The sequence below is a fragment of the Phyllobates terribilis genome, unplaced genomic scaffold (assembly GCF_046119375.1).
Source record: "Phyllobates terribilis strain yellow unplaced genomic scaffold, ASM4611937v1 Scaffold_1__5_contigs__length_1240528914, whole genome shotgun sequence".
Classification (NCBI taxonomy): Eukaryota; Metazoa; Chordata; class Amphibia; order Anura; family Dendrobatidae; genus Phyllobates; species Phyllobates terribilis.
In genome coordinates this window covers 408,786,427-408,806,394 of record NW_027362761.1, presented here as the reverse complement: position 1 = coordinate 408,806,394, position 19,968 = coordinate 408,786,427, and positions in this window count along the sequence as shown.

Here is a 19,968-nt window from a genome sequence, read left to right as displayed (position 1 = left end):
TTTGATACGATCCTTAGTTGACAGCAGTGGGAAGAGAGCTGAAGTACTTTTCTGTAAGCCTGAGGTGCCGTGGATGCCAAGGTCTAGGCTGATAGGAGAAGTTTTAATGCATGTATAGTGCTATATGCAGTGGGAGTGAGGAGAGCTACTGCACATTGCTGGGGAAGAGCTGCTTTCATCAGACCATGAGGGGCTGTTGGCTCAGTGTAAGGAATACACAGTGTAATGAATTCATGATACAGAAAGAGAAGAAATTCGAACTGCACCTGACGAAACAAAGGAATGGAAGCATGTGACCGAGAGAAGCAGGAGGATCGAGAGGCAGTCAGCACCCATACTGCTCAAGAACCAGTACCAGGCTCTCACGCAGGAGAACCATGAAGAAATACAGCAAGATAAGACTTTGCCCACAATGAATAACCTTGTAAGCCCTCAGAATACTCCTGGATGGAGAAAGAAAAATGTTGTGAAGAAAAAACGGAGAGTGGTGGTCATGGGGGATTCCCTGTTGAGAGGAACAGAGGCAGCTATCTGCAGACCAGACATAACCTCAAGAGAAATGTGCTGTCTTCCAGGTGCAAAAACTAAATATGTGTCTGACAGGATATCAAGACTCTTCAGACCTACAGATCACTACCCATTCCTGCTAATACATGTGGGGACAAATGACACCGCAAGAAAGGACCTGGAAACCATCTGCAGTGACTTTGAAAACTTAGGCAAGAAAGTGAAAGAATTGGAAGCGCAGGTGGTCTTCTCATCCATCCTCGAAGTGGATGGCCATGGAACAATGAGGTGGAATAAGATTCTACAGGTGAACAACTGGCTACGTCGATGGTGCCGTTAACAAGGATTTGGATTTCTGGATCATGGAATGAATTACACATATGATGGGCTACTTGCTAGAGATGGAGTGCATGTTACGAAGCCTGGAAAACATGCATTTGGAAGTCGCCTTTCTACACTCATCAGGAGAGCTTTAAACTAGAACAATGTGGGAAGGGAAGCAAAAGGCCAGAAAAAGCTATGCAGCTGACATATACTGTTGAGATCTCTGCTATTGGAAGTGCAAAGGAAGAACAAATACAAAAACATCTAAATAATAAAAATATGGGAGGAAGAGAAACCAATCACAAACTAAAATGTTTTTATACAAATGTACAAAGCATGGGCAACAAACAAGGAGAATTGGAACTACTAACGCAGGAAAAGAAATATGATGTCATTGGAATCACTGAAACTTGGTGGGACGATACACAAGATTGGAATACAAGGTTAAAAGGATACAACTTATTTGCAAGAAACAGACTTGATAAATGAGGAGGAGGTGTCGCAATGTATGTCAGAAAAGCGTACATCTGCACAGAGATTGAAGCTTCAGAGACTGGGAGTTCTGTGGAAACTGTTTGCGTAAGAATACAAGGAGAGAACAACAGAAAGGACACCATTGTAGGCATTTACTACAGGCCACCTGGGCAAGCAGAAGATATGGATGAACTCTTTATGTATCAAATGACCAAGTTCTCCAAAAAATATGACGTAATGGTCATGGGAGATTTCAACTATCCAGACTTTTGTTGGGAATCTCTCTCAAGTAAAACTAACAGGTCAAGCAAATTCTTATCCTCTCTTGCTGACAACTTTATCTTCCAAGAGGTAGGGGAGAAAACAAGGGGATCTGCTACTTTGGATCTAATCCTTATAAACAGGGAGGAAATGGTTGAGGAGGTAAAAGTGGCTGGGACCCTAGGAGGCAGTGATCATGCTATTATAGAATTTTGGATAACTAGAGGAGGAAGACATGTGAAGACTCAAACTTCAAGGTTAGATTTCAGAAAGGCAGATCTTAAGCGACTTAGAAAGAGAATAGGAGGGATCCAATGGCTGGATGTCATTAAGGACAAAAATGTCCAGGAAGGATGGGAAATTTTTAAAAATGAGATTCTCAAAGCACAATTGTTAACAATCCCGAAAAGTAGGAAGAATGGGAAGCATTTAAGGAAACCAGGATGGATGAACACAAAACTTAAACACATGCTTAAAAGAAAGAAAGAAATGTTTATCAAATGGAAAGAGGGAGGCATATCTAAAGAAGATTATAATGCAGTCTGCAGAACCTGTAGGGCGCGTATCAGGTTAGCTAAAGCTGACAATGAATTAAGGCTTGCAAGAGATGTCGAAAGCAATAAAAAAGGATTTTGGGGGTATGTCAAAAGTAAAAGAAAAGTCAAAGATGCTATAGGATTTTTACAGGATGAAAATGGTGAAATGGTAAGAAAGGATGTTCAGAAAGGCCGAACTTTTTAATTCCTATTTTGCATCTGTTTTCTCTCAGAAAGAAAATGTAACATCAACTGATCTTCCCTGTCCTATTAAAGGAATAGAAGAATCCAGGTTATCTGTAAACAGAAAGATTGTGAGGTAATATGTAGCTAACATAAATGAGTTCAAGTCTCCAGGTCCAGATGAATTATACCCCAGAGTACTGAAGGAGATCGTAGAAGAAATTTTAGAACCACTCTCCATAATATTTTAAAATTCTTGGAGAAAAGGAGAAGTTCCAGAAGACTGGAGAAGAGCAAATGTTGTTCCTATCTTCAAAAAGGGGAAGAATGTGGACCCAGGGAACTATAGGCCGGTGAGTCTGACTTCTATACCAGGAAAGATCTTTGAAGAAATTTTTAAACAACATGTATGTAAGTACCAGGATAATAATGAAGTGATTAACCAGAGTCAGCATGGGTTTGTAACTAACAAGTCATGTCAGACTAACTTAATTTCCTTCTATGACAGAATCACTGACTGGGTGGATCAGGAAAATGCTGTAGATATAGTATATCTTGACTTCAGCAAAGCATTTGACAAAGTATCTCACACCATCCTGTAACATACCTGGCGGCGTCCTTGCATAGTGGTCCATCTCCCACTGTGCAAGAGAGCGCACTTGATCTCCAATTCAGAATGTCTCTCGGGCTTCCCTCCATGCTGTTTGTTTGGCTCTGTTTCTGCTGCTTAAGGGCGGCGCCCGATCACTTCCTGCTTTTTGTACCTGCTGCAGGCACACCCCTTGTGCGTCCTCAGCCTATTGCTGTCTGTCACCTGGTATTTAAACCAGCTGCTCCAATTAACCCATGCCTGAGCATCTTGCCCTGTCAGTTGGCTTTTTGTCTCTGACATGCCAGGTCCTGTGTATGTTACCTGTCTTGCAGTATTTGTTCCCGTGTCTGTACTGTGTCCTACCTGTGTACTCTAACCTGCAGTCTGTACACGCTCTCTAGCCTGTTGTCTTCTGCCTATCCTGGAGGCTGTATTTCCAGGCCAGTGTGAACACGCTCCTAGCCTGTTCTTTCCGCCTTCTAGGGGCCGCATACCTAGACCCGTTCCTGTATCTTGCCTGTTCTTGTTTGTATACTCTTCTAGCCTGTTATCTGTTTTTCTCTATGTCCGTACCTTCCCTTTTCTTGCAGAATCTGATCCCGTACCTATCTACTACTCGATGTCTTTGTACTCCCTTTTGTGAGTTTGGAGTCCACTCTCTACTTCATTGCAAGTATCCTGTGTGTATCTGGTTCTGCCTTTCCCTTTCAGTCTGTTCCGTGTGAACATAGCCCTGTCCCCTCCGCGTCTGCGGTTTAGGTTTGCTCAGCCCTGCCCACCCCGTCTGCGGTTTCGCTTTGCTCAGCCCTGTCCACCGTGTCTGCGGTTTCGGTTTGCTCAGCTCTGTCCACCGCGTCTGCGGTTTCGCTTTACTCAGCTCTGTCCACCGCGTCTGCGGTTTCGCTTTGCTCAGCCCTGTCCACCGCGTCTGCGGTTTCGCTTTGCTCAGCCCTATCCACCACGTCTGCGGTTTGGCTTTGCTCAGCCCTGTCCACCGCGTCTGCGGTTTCGCTTTGCTCAGCTCTGTCCACCGCGTCTGCGGTTTGGCTTTGCTCAGCCCTGTCCAGCGCATCTGCGGTTTCGCTTTGCTCAGCCCTGTCCACCGCGTCTGCGGTTTTGCTTTGCTCAGCCCTGTCCAGCGCATCTGCGGTTTCGCTTTGCTCAGCCCTGTCCACCGCGTCTGCGGTTTCGCTTTGCTGAGCTCTGTCCACCGCGTCTGCGGTTTCGCTTTGCTCAGCTCTGTCCACCGCGTCTGCGGTTTCGCTTTGCTCAGCCCTGTCCACCGCGTCTGCGATTTCGCTTTGCTCAGCCCTGTCCACCGCGTCTGCGGTTTCGCTTCGCTCAGCTCTGTCCACCGCGTCTGCGGTTTCGCTTTGCTAAGCTCTGTCCACCACGTCTGCGGTTTCGCTTTGCTCAGCCCTGTCCACCGCGTCTGCGATTTCGCTTTGCTCAGCCCTGTCCACCTCGTCTGCAGTTTCGCTTTGCTCAGCTCTGTCCACCGCGTCTGCGGTTTCGCTTTGCTCAGCTCTGTCCACCGCGTCTGCGGTTTCGCTTTGCTCAGCCCTGTCCACCGCGTCTGCGATTTCGCTTTGCTCAGCCCTGTCCACCGCGTCTGCGGTTTCGCTTTGCTCAGCTCTGTCCACCGCGTCTGAGGTTTCGCTTTGCTCAGCCCTGTCCACCGCGTCTGCGATTTCGCTTTGCTCAGCCCTGTCCACCGCGTCTGCGGTTTCGCTTTGCTCAGCTCTGTCCACCGCGTCTGCGGTTTCGCTTTGCTCAGCTCTGTCCACCGCGTCTGCGGTTTGGCTTTGCTCAGCCCTGTCCACTGCGTCTGCGGTTTCGCTTTGCTGAGCCCTGTCCACCGCGTCTGCGGTTTCGCTTTGCTCAGCTCTGTCCACCGCGTCTGCGGTTTCGCTTTGCTCAGCCCTGTCCACCGCGTCTGCGGTTTCGCTTTGCTCTGCCCTGTCCATCGCATCTGCGGTTTCGCTTTGCTCTGCCCTGTCCACCGCGTCTGCGGTTTCGCTTTGCTCTGCCCTGTCCACCACGTCTGTGGTTTGGCTTTGCTCAGCCCTGTCCACCGCATCTGCGGTTTCGCTTTGCTCAGCTCTGTCCACCGCATCTGCGGTTTCGCTTTGCTTAGCCTTGTCCACCGCGTCTGCGGTTTCGCTTTGCTCAGCCTTGTCCACCGCGTCTGCGGTTTCGCTTTGCTCAGCCTTGTCCACCGCGTCTGTGGTTTCGCTTTCCTTTGCCCTGTCCACCGCGTCTGTGGTTTCAAATTTGTCTCCTAGTCTGTACTGGACCCTACCCAGCCTGTACTCTAGTCTGCCTGTTCCTGTATTCCCCGGTGTGGGTCAACAGCCGTGTCCGGAGTCTGACCTGGAGTAGACCCTGGTCCCTCTGCTCGGTTCCTCCCTGGTGCACTGGCGTCGTATGTAGTGTTGAGCCACCCCCGTAGTGTTCGAGTTCGGTTCGGTTCGTCGAACACCCGTGTGTTCGCCGAACTGTTCGTCGAACACCTTCGAACACCGTTAAAACCAATGGCAGGCAAACAAAAACACATAGAAACACATAGAAAACACCTTCAAAGGTGTCCAAAAGCTGACAAACTGCTCAGAAGACACAACTAACACATGGGAAAGTGACAAGTACATATAGTCATGCGAAAAGAAAAGAGGTGGAGGAGTAAAAGGAGGGGGAGACACAGATATAGGCATGTCATGCCCTTCTAAAATCCAAAAAGTGAGAAGCCGAGACGGCCAGTCCGCTCCTGCCCGTGCCACCTCCGTGTCGCCGGGTTTGTGCCAGAGCCGCGGTGAACCCTGACGGCCAGCCCCCCTCTCCCAATACTGGTGCCTGTCCGCTGGTGGGTCGAGAGAGCCCCCCTGTGGTGGAGGCAGCTCTAAGCTTTTTAATTTAAATTGTCCCTCTAATTTGAATGAATACACTTTAAATCCATTTACAAGGATCTATTGGAGGGCAAGTCTCATGCCAGCAGCCGCGTAATTCCAGCTCCAGTAGTGTCCACTAAAGCTGCTGCAGTTAAAAAGCTTTTATAAGGATCGAGCTCGGCTGTCCACCGCAAGGCATCCTAGTGCCAGTCCCAGCCCCTATGCCTTGGGGTGCCTCCTGATGCTCTTCACTAAGTATCCCGTGGTCCCGAAGCATTTCCTTTGAAAAAATTAAGTGTCCAAACTACAGGTGGTGTAGCTTGCTTAACAGCCGGGATAATCCGCTGACTAGCAGACACTGCTACTAGGCACAAAGTATTTCCTGGGCTAGATGCAGTTAAAAATTTGTAAGTAGATACTCTCGTTGGATGCTGAGAAAGCATTCTATAGAGTCTCCTGGCACGCCATATATGATTCTCTTAAAAAGCTTGGGGTAGGGGTCTAGGGGACCCTTTTATAGCCAAAATCACGGCCCTGTATCACAATACGTCACCTAGGCTGAAGATAAATGGAACTGTAGCACCGAGGGCTCGGTTGATACAGACGTATTGCACCTCACCCAGAGGTGTGATATCTCACTCTCAGATAAGGATGGAGTGTGGATCAGGACCCGACACCAGCATGCATTACACCACATTGCCGTGGGGCAGGGCGACCAATATGCCCCTGAGATGGGCACGACAGTCCCTGTCCCTGGCTGGAGTGGGGGGAGGGAACACTGAGGAAGGGGAACCCTGCAGTGCAGGAGCAGGGAGGAAGCAGTTCCTGGGTGCATTGAGAAGGGAGTATAAAAGGTGGGCACCATCTTAGTTCAGTGCAGAGAAGTCTGAGCAGAAGTGGCAGGGAGCAGGGGCTCTGCATGAGCTCTGCTCCGGAGGCGGGCCTAGTAACAGAGGCCCAGGCCTGCAAGAGGGAGAAGGAAGGAAGAGGAGCGGAGAAGGCTCCAGGAATGAGGAATGAAGGGATCCCAGGGGAGCGGACGGGCGAGTCGCCACCGCACGCCCGAATCCACCTGCGTGGAGGGGTCAGGCCAAAGGGGGAGACCGGTCCCCGAACTAGTGGAGGCAGGAAACGACCCTCAGCTAGAAACCGGAGGCTCTGACATTTTATGTGGCGCAGCCCCTTGCTCCACCCGCTAGGAAGGCACCACATAGGGTCAGGGAAACTGGCGCCAAGTTTACCAAGAGGAGGCCCGAGGCAGCCGGACAGAAGTGTTGGTAAGAAAGGCCAGACAAAGGACACACAAAGGGGGTCCTGTGAAGCGCTCCAAAGTTATCTGGGAGTTGTCTGAGCCCCTCACCTGGTGAGCACAGTACGACGTGGGCAGCCTTTACCTGCAGACGTGGTCTGGATAATAAGAACTGTGAGTAAAGGCCCTGAACTGCATCACTGACTCCGTGTCGTTACTGCTGCTGCCCTGCACCATCACCCCCATCCTCCGCATACACTGCCCTGAGGCTATACTCCTCCCGTGGGGAGTTATGCTACGCTCTGCTGCACCCACAACACCAGCCTTAGCGGTCTGCCCTGTAGCGGCGGTTCACTCTGACCGCAATCCACGGGTGGCGTAGTCGGACATTTAAACATCAAAACCACATAAATAGTTCTGCCATTGGTTTGACCGCCCTGAGCCACGGAACCGGATCGCCGCCACGAAGACTACAACCACCAGCATCCACCAAAAAGGGTCCGGCTCCGGGTGTCCCAAGGCCCAGGGGGCGCGTCAGAACATTTTCATCACCTTTCACAATCACCAATGGGACAAGGCAGGGATGTTCTCTGTCCCCTCTCTTATACATCCTAGTGACGGAGCACCTGCTCTCATCAATTCGCCATAACCCCAATATTAGGTGGATTGAGGTGGGAGGCACCGAGTACAAGTGCTCTCTATTTGCTGATGATGTCCTAGTATATATCACTCAATCACATATATCCATCCATGCTGTTATGGCTGAAATAGATCACTTTGTTACATGGTCAAATTTTAAAATCAATGCAGCGAAGTCTGAGGCCCTCGATGTCTCCCTCCCCAAATCCATATAGGATTCCATCCAGTCCAACTTTCCCTTTGCCTGGCCCTCACAGGGTATCAAATACTTAGGAATTCCTATTCATAGAGACCTCTCCCATCTATGTTATCTTAATTTTGGGCCCTTTATTGAACAACTCCATACAGACCACGGTTGGCAAGTTAAAACTGTAAGATTCACTACGTGAACCACTGGTGTTTTGTGGAAAAGCACATGTACACTGTGTTCCAAATTATTATGCAAAAAGTGTTTAGGAGTGATAAGGGAAGAATTTGTTTGTTTGTCAGTTAAACTCATTGATGGTGATGTGTGTCAGGGCTCTTTATATCACTGTAAGCAATTGCAGACACCAGTGCTAATTAGTTTGTCAGGTGTGTCCAATGAAAGGCAAGACTACTTAAGAAGGCTCTCTCACATTATTCAGCAGCCTACATTTTCTGCCAAAATGGGAAAGAAAAAGGATGTGTCGGCTGCTGAGAAGCAACAAATTGTGGAGTGTTTAGGTCAAGGCATGACTACAATCAACATTGTGCGATGATCAGGATGAAGTGTCTTGGCAATCAAGAAGTATGTAGCTGATTCACAGTACACACGTGTGCGTGCTGATAAGGGCAAATTGAGGACTCTTTCCTACAGGCAATTACGTCAGGTTGAAAGAGCAGCGGCAAAAAAGCCTTGTCATAGCAGCAGACAAGTTTTTGAAGCTGCTTGTGCCTCCAACGTCCCCCGAACAACAAGATGCAGGGTCCTTCAGAGGTTTGCAGCTGTGCATACGCCATCCTGTCGACCTCCTCTATCCACTTCACACAAGCAGAAACGGCTCCAGTGGGCCAAACATTACATGAAGACTGATTTCAAAACTGTTTTGTTCACGGATGAGTGCCGTGCAGCGCTCGATGGTCCAGATGGATGGAGTGGAGGATGGCTGGTTGATGGACACCCCACGCAAACACGGCTACAGCGCCAACAAGGAGGAGGTGGAGTAATGTTTTGGGCTGGAATCATGGGGAGAGAGATTGTCGGCCCCTTTAGGATCCCTGAAGGCGCTAAAGATGAACTCCATAATGTATGTGGATTTTCTCAAACAGCACTTCCTGCCATGGTTCAAGAAGATGAACCGTGTATTTCGCAGCAAGATCATTTTTCTGCATGATAATGCACCATCTCATGCTGCACATAAAACATCTGCATCTCTGGCTGATATGGGCATAAAAGGGGACAAACTTATGGTGTGACCCCCATGCTCCCCTGACCTCTACCCCATTCAGAACCTTTGGAGCATCATTAAAAGGAGTGTCTATGATGGCGGGAGGCAGTTCACATCTAAGCAACAGCTCTGGGAGGGTATTCTGTCCTCATGCAAAACAATTGAAGCAGAAACCATCCAAAACCTGACAAATTCAATGGACGAGAGAGTTCAGAAGCTCCTTTCGAACAAGGGGTCCTATGTGAAAATGTAACATCACCTAGAATAAAGTTTTGAGTTGAAAACTGTTTGATTTCAGTTTCTAACAACCTGCTAATGCTTATAATTTCAAAAATGACCATTTTTTTGGTCTTTATTAAAATGAAAAGGTTGATCGAAAAGTTTGGGGGATCTAAGAGTGTGGCAACCCAGTAGTCATGATTACTTCGAATTCTGACAATATGAGGGTCATGCTGCAGGTAGTGCAGCAAGAAGGCACTTATGTGTCTTGCGCATCTCGGAGCCCCAAAATTATTTTCCGGGCTAGATGCAGCTAAAAATTATTTTTAATTTTAAATCTGGTGGAGCTTATTATAGATGGCCTAATAGGATCAGTGCTGCACACTGCTACAAAGCCCAAATTATTTTCCAGTCAAGATACAGATAAACATGATTAGTAATTTGAAAGCTTAAAACGGTTGGTAGGGTGATTTTAAACAATCATCAAGCTTTTACTCTCCCCAGGATGACACAGGGGTAGAAAAGTCGTTTCGGATCCATGATTTGTTCATCTTTATGAACGTGAGTCTGTCTACATTATCAGTGGAGAGCCGCGTGCGCTTATCTGTCAGCACACCACCAGCAGCGCTGAACACACGTTCAGACAGAACGCTGGCTGCGGGGCATGACAAGATCTCCAAGGCGTAAGTGGCTAGCTCCGGCCATTTATCCAGATTGGAAGCCCAAAAAGAGCAAGGGTCCAGTGACACAGTCGTGGCTTCAATGTTTACTTGGAGATACTCCTGTACCATCGTCTCTAGGCGTTGACTATGTGTCAGACTTCTTGTCTCCTGTGGCCTTGCAAAGGATGGGCTAAAAAAGTGGTGAAATGATTCCGCAAAATTGATGTTACCACCAGATACTGTGGTTCTGTTACGGTTTGAGTGCTGAACACTTGACGGTCCCACGGTTGGCAAGTTGGAACTGTGAGATTCACTACGTGCACCACTGGTATTTTGTGGAAAAGCACATGTAAGATTCTGCAACAGTCTCTGCTGATACTCCTGCATGCGTGCATCCCTTTCTATGGCAGGAATAATTTCTGCAAATTTACTTTTGTACCAGGGATCTAACAGTGTGGCAACCCAGTAGTCAGGATTATTTCTAATTCTCACAATTCGAGGGTCATGTTGCAGGTAGTGCAGCAAGAAGGCACTCATGTGTGTTGCGCATCCAGGAGCACCAAGTCCCTGTTGTGTTGGTGGCGAGGTAACAATCATGCTTCCTTCCTCTGTCCTCTCCCCCCAACCTCGCACAACAGAAATGTGATCAAGGTCTCCCTCATCTGATGAGTCTTCCATCAGTTCGTCCTCCACTTCTTCCTGGGCTCCTGCACCTTCCTCACTAGTTTGGCTGCTACCATGCGCCCTGGTAAAACCATCTCCCCCACCCTCACATGCCTGATCTGAGACCACTCCTCCAGCGTGATTTGCCCCACCTCTGAATCTCGTTGGCCCAGGCTATACGTCAGAACGTATTGCACCAGGGCTTGTCGGTGTTGCCACAGTCGCTGCAACATGTGCAGAGTTGAATTCCACCGGGTAGGCACATCGCATTTTAGCCGGTGAAGTGGCAGGCCCAACGACTTCTGTAGAGATGTAAGTCGCTGAGCTGCGGGATGCGAACGGCGGAAGTGAGCACACAGCGACCGTGCCCTCTGCAGAAGGCCATCTAGTCTGGGATAGTGGGCTAAAAATTGCTGGACAACCAGGTTCAACACGTGAGCCATAAAAGGCACGTGTGTGACATTGCCCCGGCGAAGGGCCGCACCCAGGTTTGCAGCATTGTCGCACACGGCCTTCCCTGGTTTCAGGTCCAGTGGAGACAACCATTCATGAAATTGGTTCTCCAGAGCTGACCACAACTCCTCAGCTGTGTGACTCACATTTCCCAGACATTTCAATGTAAAAACCGCCTGATGACGTTGAGCCCTACTGCCAGCATAGTAAGGAGGTGTGCAGGATCCCTTCTGCGCAGTTAGAAAGCTTGTGGCATGACCAGACAGGCTTTGGGTGCAGGTGGAAGACCGAGAGGAGGTTGAGGAGGCAGAAGCAGTGGAGGAAAAATGACATAAAGAGGATTGACGAACAACTCGTGGGGACGGCAAGACTTGGACAGCAGCCCCTTGTCCTGCTGTCACCATAGTTACCAAGTGCCCAGTCAGCGACATGTAACGCCCCTGTCCATGCCTACTCGTCCAAGTGTCTGTGGTGAAATGCACCCTGTCACACACAGAGTTTCTCAAAGAAGCGGTGATGTTGTGTGCGACATGCTGGTGGAGCGCAGGCACACCTTTCTTTGAGAAGTAGTGCCGACTGGGCATCTGGTACTGGGGCACTGCGACGGACATAAGGTCTCGAAAATCCTCTGTGTCCACCAGGCGGAAAGGCAGCATTTCTGTAGCCAAGAGCTTGCAGATGGTGAAATTCAACCTCTTAGCTTTCTCATGGCTAGGAGGAAATGGTCTTTTACTTGTCCACATCTGAGGGACCGAGGGCTGGCTATTGTGCTTAGACGGGGTTGATAAGGGTGTCCCCGGCAAACTGCCGGTCTGTGAGGAAGATGCAGGCGGACATGTTAGGTTGCCTTGATCCAAAGGTGGTGCTATCGATGTCGGACAGCGCTCAAGACCAGCTGGTGTTACCACCTCCAAAGAAAATGATGACCTGCCAATCACGCTGGCTGTTGCGGGTAAAGAGGTGGCAGGTCTGCGCCCCAAAACAGGTGTGACTGCTGTCCTCCCAGTCACAGAGGATGAAGAGGCCGCGGATGCACAAGATATGGCAGACGGTGGTTGGCCCGGCCGGCTAGACCGCATTGTAGCACACTGAGCTTCCCACTGCAACTTATGCTTCATGTCCATGTGCCGGTTCATGCATGAAGTACTCAAACTATGTATTTTTTGGCCTCTACTTAGCTTTTGCTGACAAATGTTACAGATAACACGAGTTGGGTCATCTTTATCGATCTGAAAAAATGCCCAGGCTATGCAAGGCTTAGCACCCATGCGACCTGAAGAGCCACCACGACTTGTGGTGAGAGGCAGAGTTGTGTTTGAGGATGCAGTTGTTGACGTGCTTCCAGTACTACGTCTCTGTCCAGGAAGGCGCAACCTGACCTCGTCGTCACTAGCATCTTCCTCCACCTCCTCTGCTGACCTCATCTCTTGGCTGACTGTGGGTTGACAGTAAGTGGGATCTCCGACCTCATCATCATCACCCTGTGCGTTATCACACCCGTCGTCCTCAGAGCCAACCTGTTCCTGCCCTGACAAAAAACTAAAGTTGTCGCTCCAATCAGGTATTTGAGTCTTATCATCGTCTTCCTCATTGTCTCCACCAACAGGAGTTACAGTTTGGGAATGAGGGTCTACATTATGGTCAGAACCTTCTGCGTCTGGTCCTGGATCCGACTCATAAAGATTCTGGGCATCAGTGCAGATCATTTCCTCGTCTGGATTCACAGAAGCGCTGGAGTCGACCTCTGATTCCCAGGCTATAGTATGAGTAAACAGCTCTGCAGACTCAACCATCTGTTCTACCTCATACTCAGACGGGCAGCTGGAGATTTGGGAGCTGTGAGGAAGCAAGTGCGATTTGGGTGACACCTTTGAGGACTGGAGTATTTGTGATGTTGAAGTTGATGTGGAGGAGAGCCCACTTAAAGGAGCACTTGATATCCGTTGAAGCACCTGCTGTTTTTGTGCCTCATCTGGAATTTGCAGCGATTGGCGTGGCCGTAAGAAAGGGATCTTATCACATTGTCCGCTAAAAGAAGTAGACATTTTAGTTTGGCTGGAAGATGGTCTTTCTTCTGCACCTACCCCACGGACACAACCTTTTTTCCCCTTCCCAACACGCCTATTCCCCTTTCCACCAGCAGCAGGCCTTTTTCCACTCATTTTGGTGGTTAACTAATTCACAACTCTGGAGTTGTTTGCACAAAAAAACAATGGATGGTAACCGAGCAGAGCTGAGTGGCCAAACTGTGGTATTAGGCCAAAACTATTGGCTGGGTTAGATGCAGAAAAAAATTATTTTTAATTTGCAACCTGATGGAGGTCAGTATAGATGGACTAATAGACCAAGTCCCACACACCGCTAGAAGCCCAAATATTTTTTCAGAGCTAGATGCAGAAAAAAATTATTTTTAATTTGCAACCTGATGGAGGTCAGTATAGATGGACTAATAGACCAAGTCCCACACACCGCTAGAAGCCCAAATATTTTTTCAGAGCTAGATGCAGAAAAAAATTATATTCAATTTGCAACCTGCTGGAGGTCAGTATAGAAGGACTAATAGAACAAGTCCCACACACTGCTAGAAGCCCAAATATTTTTTCAGAGCTAAATGAAGAAAAAAATTATTTTTAATTTGCAACCTGATGGAGGTCAGTATAGATGGACTAATAGACCAAGTCCCACACACTGCTAGAAGCCCAAATATTTTTTCAGAGCTAGATGCAGAAAAAAATTATTTTTAATTTGCAACCTGATGGAGGTCAGTATAGATGGACTAATAGACCAAGTCCCACACACCGCTAGAAGCCCAAATATTTTTTCAGAGCTAGATGCAGAAAAATTTTTTATTCAATTTTCAACCTGATGGAGGTCAGTATAGATGGACTAATAGACCAAGTCCCACACACTGCTAGAAGCCCAAATATTTTTTCAGAGCTAGATGCAGAAAAAAATTATTTTTAATTTGCAACCTGATGGAGGTCAGTATAGATGGACTAATAGACCAAGTCCCACACACTGCTAGAAGCCCAAATATTTTTTCAGAGCTAGATGCAGAAAAAAATTATTTTTAATTTGCAACCTGATGGAGGTCAGTATAGATGGACTAATAGACCAAGTCCCACACACTGCTAGAAGCCCAAATATTTTTTCAGAGCTAGATGCAGAAAAAAATTATTTTTAATTTGCAACCTGATGGAGGTCAGTATAGATGGACTAATAGACCAAGTCCCACACACCGCTAGAAGCCCAAATATTTTTTCAGAGCTAGATGCAGAAAAAAATTATTTTTAATTTGCAACCTGATGGAGGTCAGTATAGATGGACTAATAGACCAAGTCCCACACACCGCTAGAAGCCCAAATATTTTTTCAGAGCTAGATGCAGAAAAAAATTATATTCAATTTGCAACCTGCTGGAGGTCAGTATAGAAGGACTAATAGAACAAGTCCCACACACTGCTAGAAGCCCAAATATTTTTTCAGAGCTAAATGAAGAAAAAAATTATTTTTAATTTGCAACCTGATGGAGGTCAGTATAGATGGACTAATAGACCAAGTCCCACACACTGCTAGAAGCCCAAATATTTTTTCAGAGCTAGATGCAGAAAAAAATTATTTTTAATTTGCAACCTCATGGAGGTCAGTATAGATGGACTAATAGACCAAGTCCCACACACCGCTAGAAGCCCAAATATTTTTTCAGAGCTAGATGCAGAAAATTTTTTTATTCAATTTTCAACCTGATGGAGGTCAGTATAGATGGACTAATAGACCAAGTCCCACACACTGCTAGAAGCCCAAATATTTTTTCAGAGCTAGATGCAGAAAAAAATTATTTTTAATTTGCAACCTGATGGAGGTCAGTATAGATGGACTAATAGACCAAGTCCCACACACTGCTAGAAGCCCAAATATTTTTTCAGAGCTAGATGCAGAAAAAAATTATTTTTAATTTGCAACCTGATGGAGGTCAGTATAGATGGACTAATAGAACAAGTCCCACACGCTGCTAGAAGCCCAAATATTTTTTCAGAGATAAATGAAGAAAAAAATTATTTTTAATTTGCAACCTGATGGAGGTCAGTATAGATGGAACTAATAGACCAAGTCCCACACACTGCTAGAAGCCCAAATATTTTTTCAGAGCTAGATGCAGAAAAAAATTATTTTTAATTTGCAACCTGATGGAGGTCAGTATAGATGGACTAATAGACCAAGTCCCACACACCGCTAGAAGCCCAAATATTTTTTCAGAGCTAGATGCAGAAAAAAATTATATTCAATTTGCAACCTGCTGGAGGTCAGTATAGAAGGACTAATAGAACAAGTCCCACACACTGCTAGAAGCCCAAATATTTTTTCAGAGCTAAATGAAGAAAAAAATTAGTTTTAATTTGCAACCTGATGGAGGTCAGTATAGATGGACTAATAGACCAAGTCCCACACACTGCTAGAAGCCCAAATATTTTTTCAGAGCTAGATGCAGAAAAAAATTATATTCAGTTTGCAACCTGATGGAGGTCACTATAGATGGACTAATAGAATGATGCTATGCCCAAAAGATTTTACTTCACTAGGTGCAGTAAAAAAATTGGTATTCTATACACAGGTGGTATATCTTGCAACACAGATAGGCTACTCCACTGACTAACACACTCTGCAATAGGCCAAAAAGGATTAGCTTTGCTAGATTCAGCCAAATGCTGTGAAAAAAACTTGCACAGCACTGGCACAGACCTGCCTGGCAAAAACTGATAGGAACTGATGTAACCTAGTCCTGAAAAGGACTCCAATTACAATTAGTCTTTACTCCCACAATCTATCTATTTAAGAGCACAGACCTGCCTGATAAAAGTCATAGGAAATGCTGTAACCTAGTCCTTAAAAGGACTGCAATCACAACTATTCCCTACTCCCAAGCTATCTGTATATTTGTGCGAAAATTGGCTTGAAATTAACAAGGTATAGCGCACACAGCAACAGCGGTGCCGTCTAACACGCAGCTGCAGCAGTGAGAAAATGGTGGCGACGGGGAAAATGGCTTGGTCTTATAGGGCAAGGACATGTGACATACACTGCCAATCACACATGCCCTTGCTTGTGTGAAAAAAAGCACTTCGCTCCGTGTGTGCGCTGCTGATAGGCTGACAGATTGCACCTCCCCACTGCAAATGCGGGAAAGAGAAAAAAAAATGGAGATCTTCATTGTTCCTGCAGAGATCCATCCCCTGCCCCTCCCCCCGCCCCGCTGTACACTCAAACTGCGTATTAACATTAATTTTCATCATTACTGAGAAAAAATCCAGTTATGATTTTGGTGCACGAACAGTTATCGAACATAACCTCGAACAGCCGAATTTTTCTCAAATTGTTCGTGTTCGCCGACCGGCTCGAACACCGCCCAAAACAGCTCGAATTTGAGATTGGCGAACAGTTCGAGTAGAACAACGCTCATCTCTAGTCGTTTGCCGTCGTGCGACCTTGGTCAGGCAGATACTTAGTTACGCCCCTCCAGGCACTCTCCGGTTCATGGCACAGTTGAATCACTATATACACACGCACACGCCACTAAGCCCGGGCGTGTGCATTACAGCATGCTCAGGCCATGGTTCCAGTTGAGCCCCACGGCCTTCGCTCTCTGAGACGTTTTCCAGCGAATACGTGCATTAAAAATAAATAAAAAATATATATATATTTATTTATTTATTTATTTTATTTTTTTCTTTAGCGGAGTTCCAGGCGAATTACGTACCCGTCCAGATGGATCTTTCTGCACTCGTTCCTGCGGATCCGCCACGATACTAAGGGGATCCAAGACAGTCGTGCATTTGTGGAGCAATGCATGCTACACTTTAAGGCCTACCCTCTCTATTTTCCTTCCGATTGGGCTAAAGTGGCCTTTATGATTGACTACCTAGCGGGTGATGCCTTTAAATGGGTCACCCCCCTATGGGAAGCATGGGATCCTGTCGTCCTTGACCTGCAGGCCTTCCTGGTGGCCTTTTGTATGGTCTTTGAGGACCCTAACCCTGAAGCCCCTGCTGAAGCTTCCCTTCCCAATATCCCGGAGCAGCCCCGACCGGTAATGTGTGTGGGTAGCGCACTATTCCTCTTGCCCGAAGAGACTACTGCCCACCCAGAATCCACACAGGATGACTACGCTCTCCGGAATACTTCTCAAGACCTCAAGAGGCAGTCCAGACGAGCTAGGCGTAGAGGAAAGCCGTCACGCCAAGGTCTGTTCTCCCAAAGACCTCCTGATTCCAACCTTGAGGTTCCTGCTGAAGCTTCATTTCCCGGTATCCCGGAGCAGCCTCGACGGGTAATGTGCGTGGGTAGCGCACCAGTTCTCCTGCCCGAAGAGACTACTGCCTACCCAGATACCACACTGGAGGACTTCCTGCACCCGGTATCTGATGCTTTACCCACTTTAACCGGTGAGCCTGTCCAAGGGTACTCTGAAGCTGTGATTACCTCTGAGTTTGTGCATCTCTATTACCTGGCGGAGGACCCCCTGTTGCCTCCTGAATCCTCCGGGATACCACCTGATGACAAATGGAGAGAGACTTCCCTATACCCGGTATCCGATACTTCGTCTGCTCTGTTCTGTGAGCCTGACAATGGGTACCTCAAAGCGGTAGTTAACCCCGAGTCTTTACTCCCCTCCGACCAGGCGGAGTACCTCCAGTTGTCTTCAGAACCCTTCGGAGTGCTACCTGGTAGCGATTGGACAGAGCCTTCCCTATACTCTGCACCTGATACCTCGCCCGCTTCGTCCAGTGAGTCCGACTTAGTGTTCTCCGAAGCAGAGGTTATTCCCGAGTCTCTACACCCCTCCGACCAGGCGGAGGACCTCCAATTGTCTCCTGAATCCTTCGGGGTGCCACCTGTTGGTGAATGGACAGAGACTTTCCTATACTCGGCACCCGATACCTCGCCTGCTTTGTCCAGTGAGTCCGACCTAGTGTTCTCTGAAGCAGAGGTTACCCCCGAGTCTCTGCACTCCTCTGACTCGGCAGAGGACCTCCAGGTGTCGCCTGAACCCTTTGGGGTGCTACTTGATAGCGAATGGACTGAGACTCTCCTATACTCGGTACTTGATACCTCGCCTGCTTCATCCAGTGAGTCTGAACAAGTGTACTCCGAAGCGGAGGTTACCCCCGAGACTCTGCCCCCCTCCAACCCGGCGGAGGACTTCCAGTTGTCTTTTGTACCCTCTGGGGTGCCACGTGAAAATATGTGGAGAGAGACTTCCTTGTGTGCTGTTCCTGGTACTCCACCCGTTTCGTCTGTTGCTGAGGATGGCTGGATAGGAGGTAGCATCCTAGCTACCCAGATGAGACCAGTTTTTCCTGTGGACAGTGGAAGTGATCTTCTTGATGTGAAGGATTGGCCCTCGAATTCCCTGCGGAAGATTCAGGCAGGCCTGAAGAAGAGGGGGCGTAAGGGGGGGGGTACTGTAACATACCTGGCGGCGTCCTTGCATAGTGGTCCATCTCCCACTGTGCAAGAGAGCGCACTTTATCTCCAATTCAGAATGTCTCTCTGGCTTCCCTCCATGCTGTTTGTTTGGCTCTGTTTCTGCTGCTTAAGGGCGGCGCCCGATCACTTCCTGCTTTTTGTACCTGCTGCAGGCACACCCCTTGTGCATCCTCAGCCTATTGCTGTCTGTCACCTGGTATTTAAACCAGCTGCTCCAATTAACCCATGCCTGAGCATCTTGCCCTGTCAGTTGGCTTTTTGTCTCTGACATGTCAGGTCCTGTGTATGTTACCTGTCTTGCAGTATGTGTTCCCGTGTCTGTACTGTGTCCTACCTGTGTACTCTAACCTGCAGTCTGTACACGCTCTCTAGCCTGTTGTCTTCTGCCTATCCTGGAGGCTGTATTTCCAGGCCAGTGTGAACACGCTCCTAGCCTGTTCTTTCCGCCTTCTAGGGGCCGCATACCTAGACCCGTTCCTGTATCTTGCCTGTTCTTGTTTGTATACTCTTCTAGCCTGTTATCTGTTTTTCTCTATGTCCGTACCTTCCCTTTTCTTGCAGAATCTGATCCCATAACTATCTCCTACTCGTTGTCTTTGTACTCCCGTTTGTGAGCTTGGAGTCCACTCTCTACTTCATTGCAAGTATCCTGTGTGTATCTGGTTCTGCCTTTCCCTTCCAGTCTGTTCCGTGTGAACAGAGCCCTGTCCCCTCCGCGTCTGCGGTTTCGCTTTGCTCAGCCCTGTCCACCGCGTCTGCGTTTTCTCTTTGCTCAGCCCTGTCCACCGTGTCTGCTGTTTCGCTGTGCTCAGCTCTGTCCACCGCGTCTGCGGTTTCGCTTTGCTCAGCCCTGTCCACCGCGTCGGCGGTTTCGCTTTGCTTAGCCTTGTCCACCGCATCTGCGGTTTCGCTTTGCTCGGCCTTGTCCACCGCGTCTGCGGTTTCGCTTTGCTCAGCCTTGTCCACCGCGTCGGCGGTTTCGCTTTGCTCTGCCCTGTCCACCGTGTCTGGGGTTTCGAATTTGTCTCCCAGTCTGTACTGGACCCTACCCAGCCTGCGCTCTAGTCTGCCTGTTCCTGTATTACCCGGTGTGGGTCAACAGCCGTGTCCGGAGTCTGACCTGGAGTAGACCCTGGTCCCTCTGCTCGGTTCCTCCCTGGTGTACTGGCGTCGTATGCCGTCGTGCGACCTTGGTCGGATCGGGCAGATAATTAGTTACGCCCCTCCAGGCACTCTCCGGTTCATGGCACAGTGGAATCACTACATACACAGGCACACGCCACTCAGCCCGGGCGTGTGCATTACACATCCTTATTGAAAAAATGACCAAGTATGGAATGGACAAGGCAACTGTTAGGTGGATTCATAACTAGCTTAGTGATCGGACTCAAAGAGTGGTCGTCAATGGCTTCACATCCAGTTGGATGA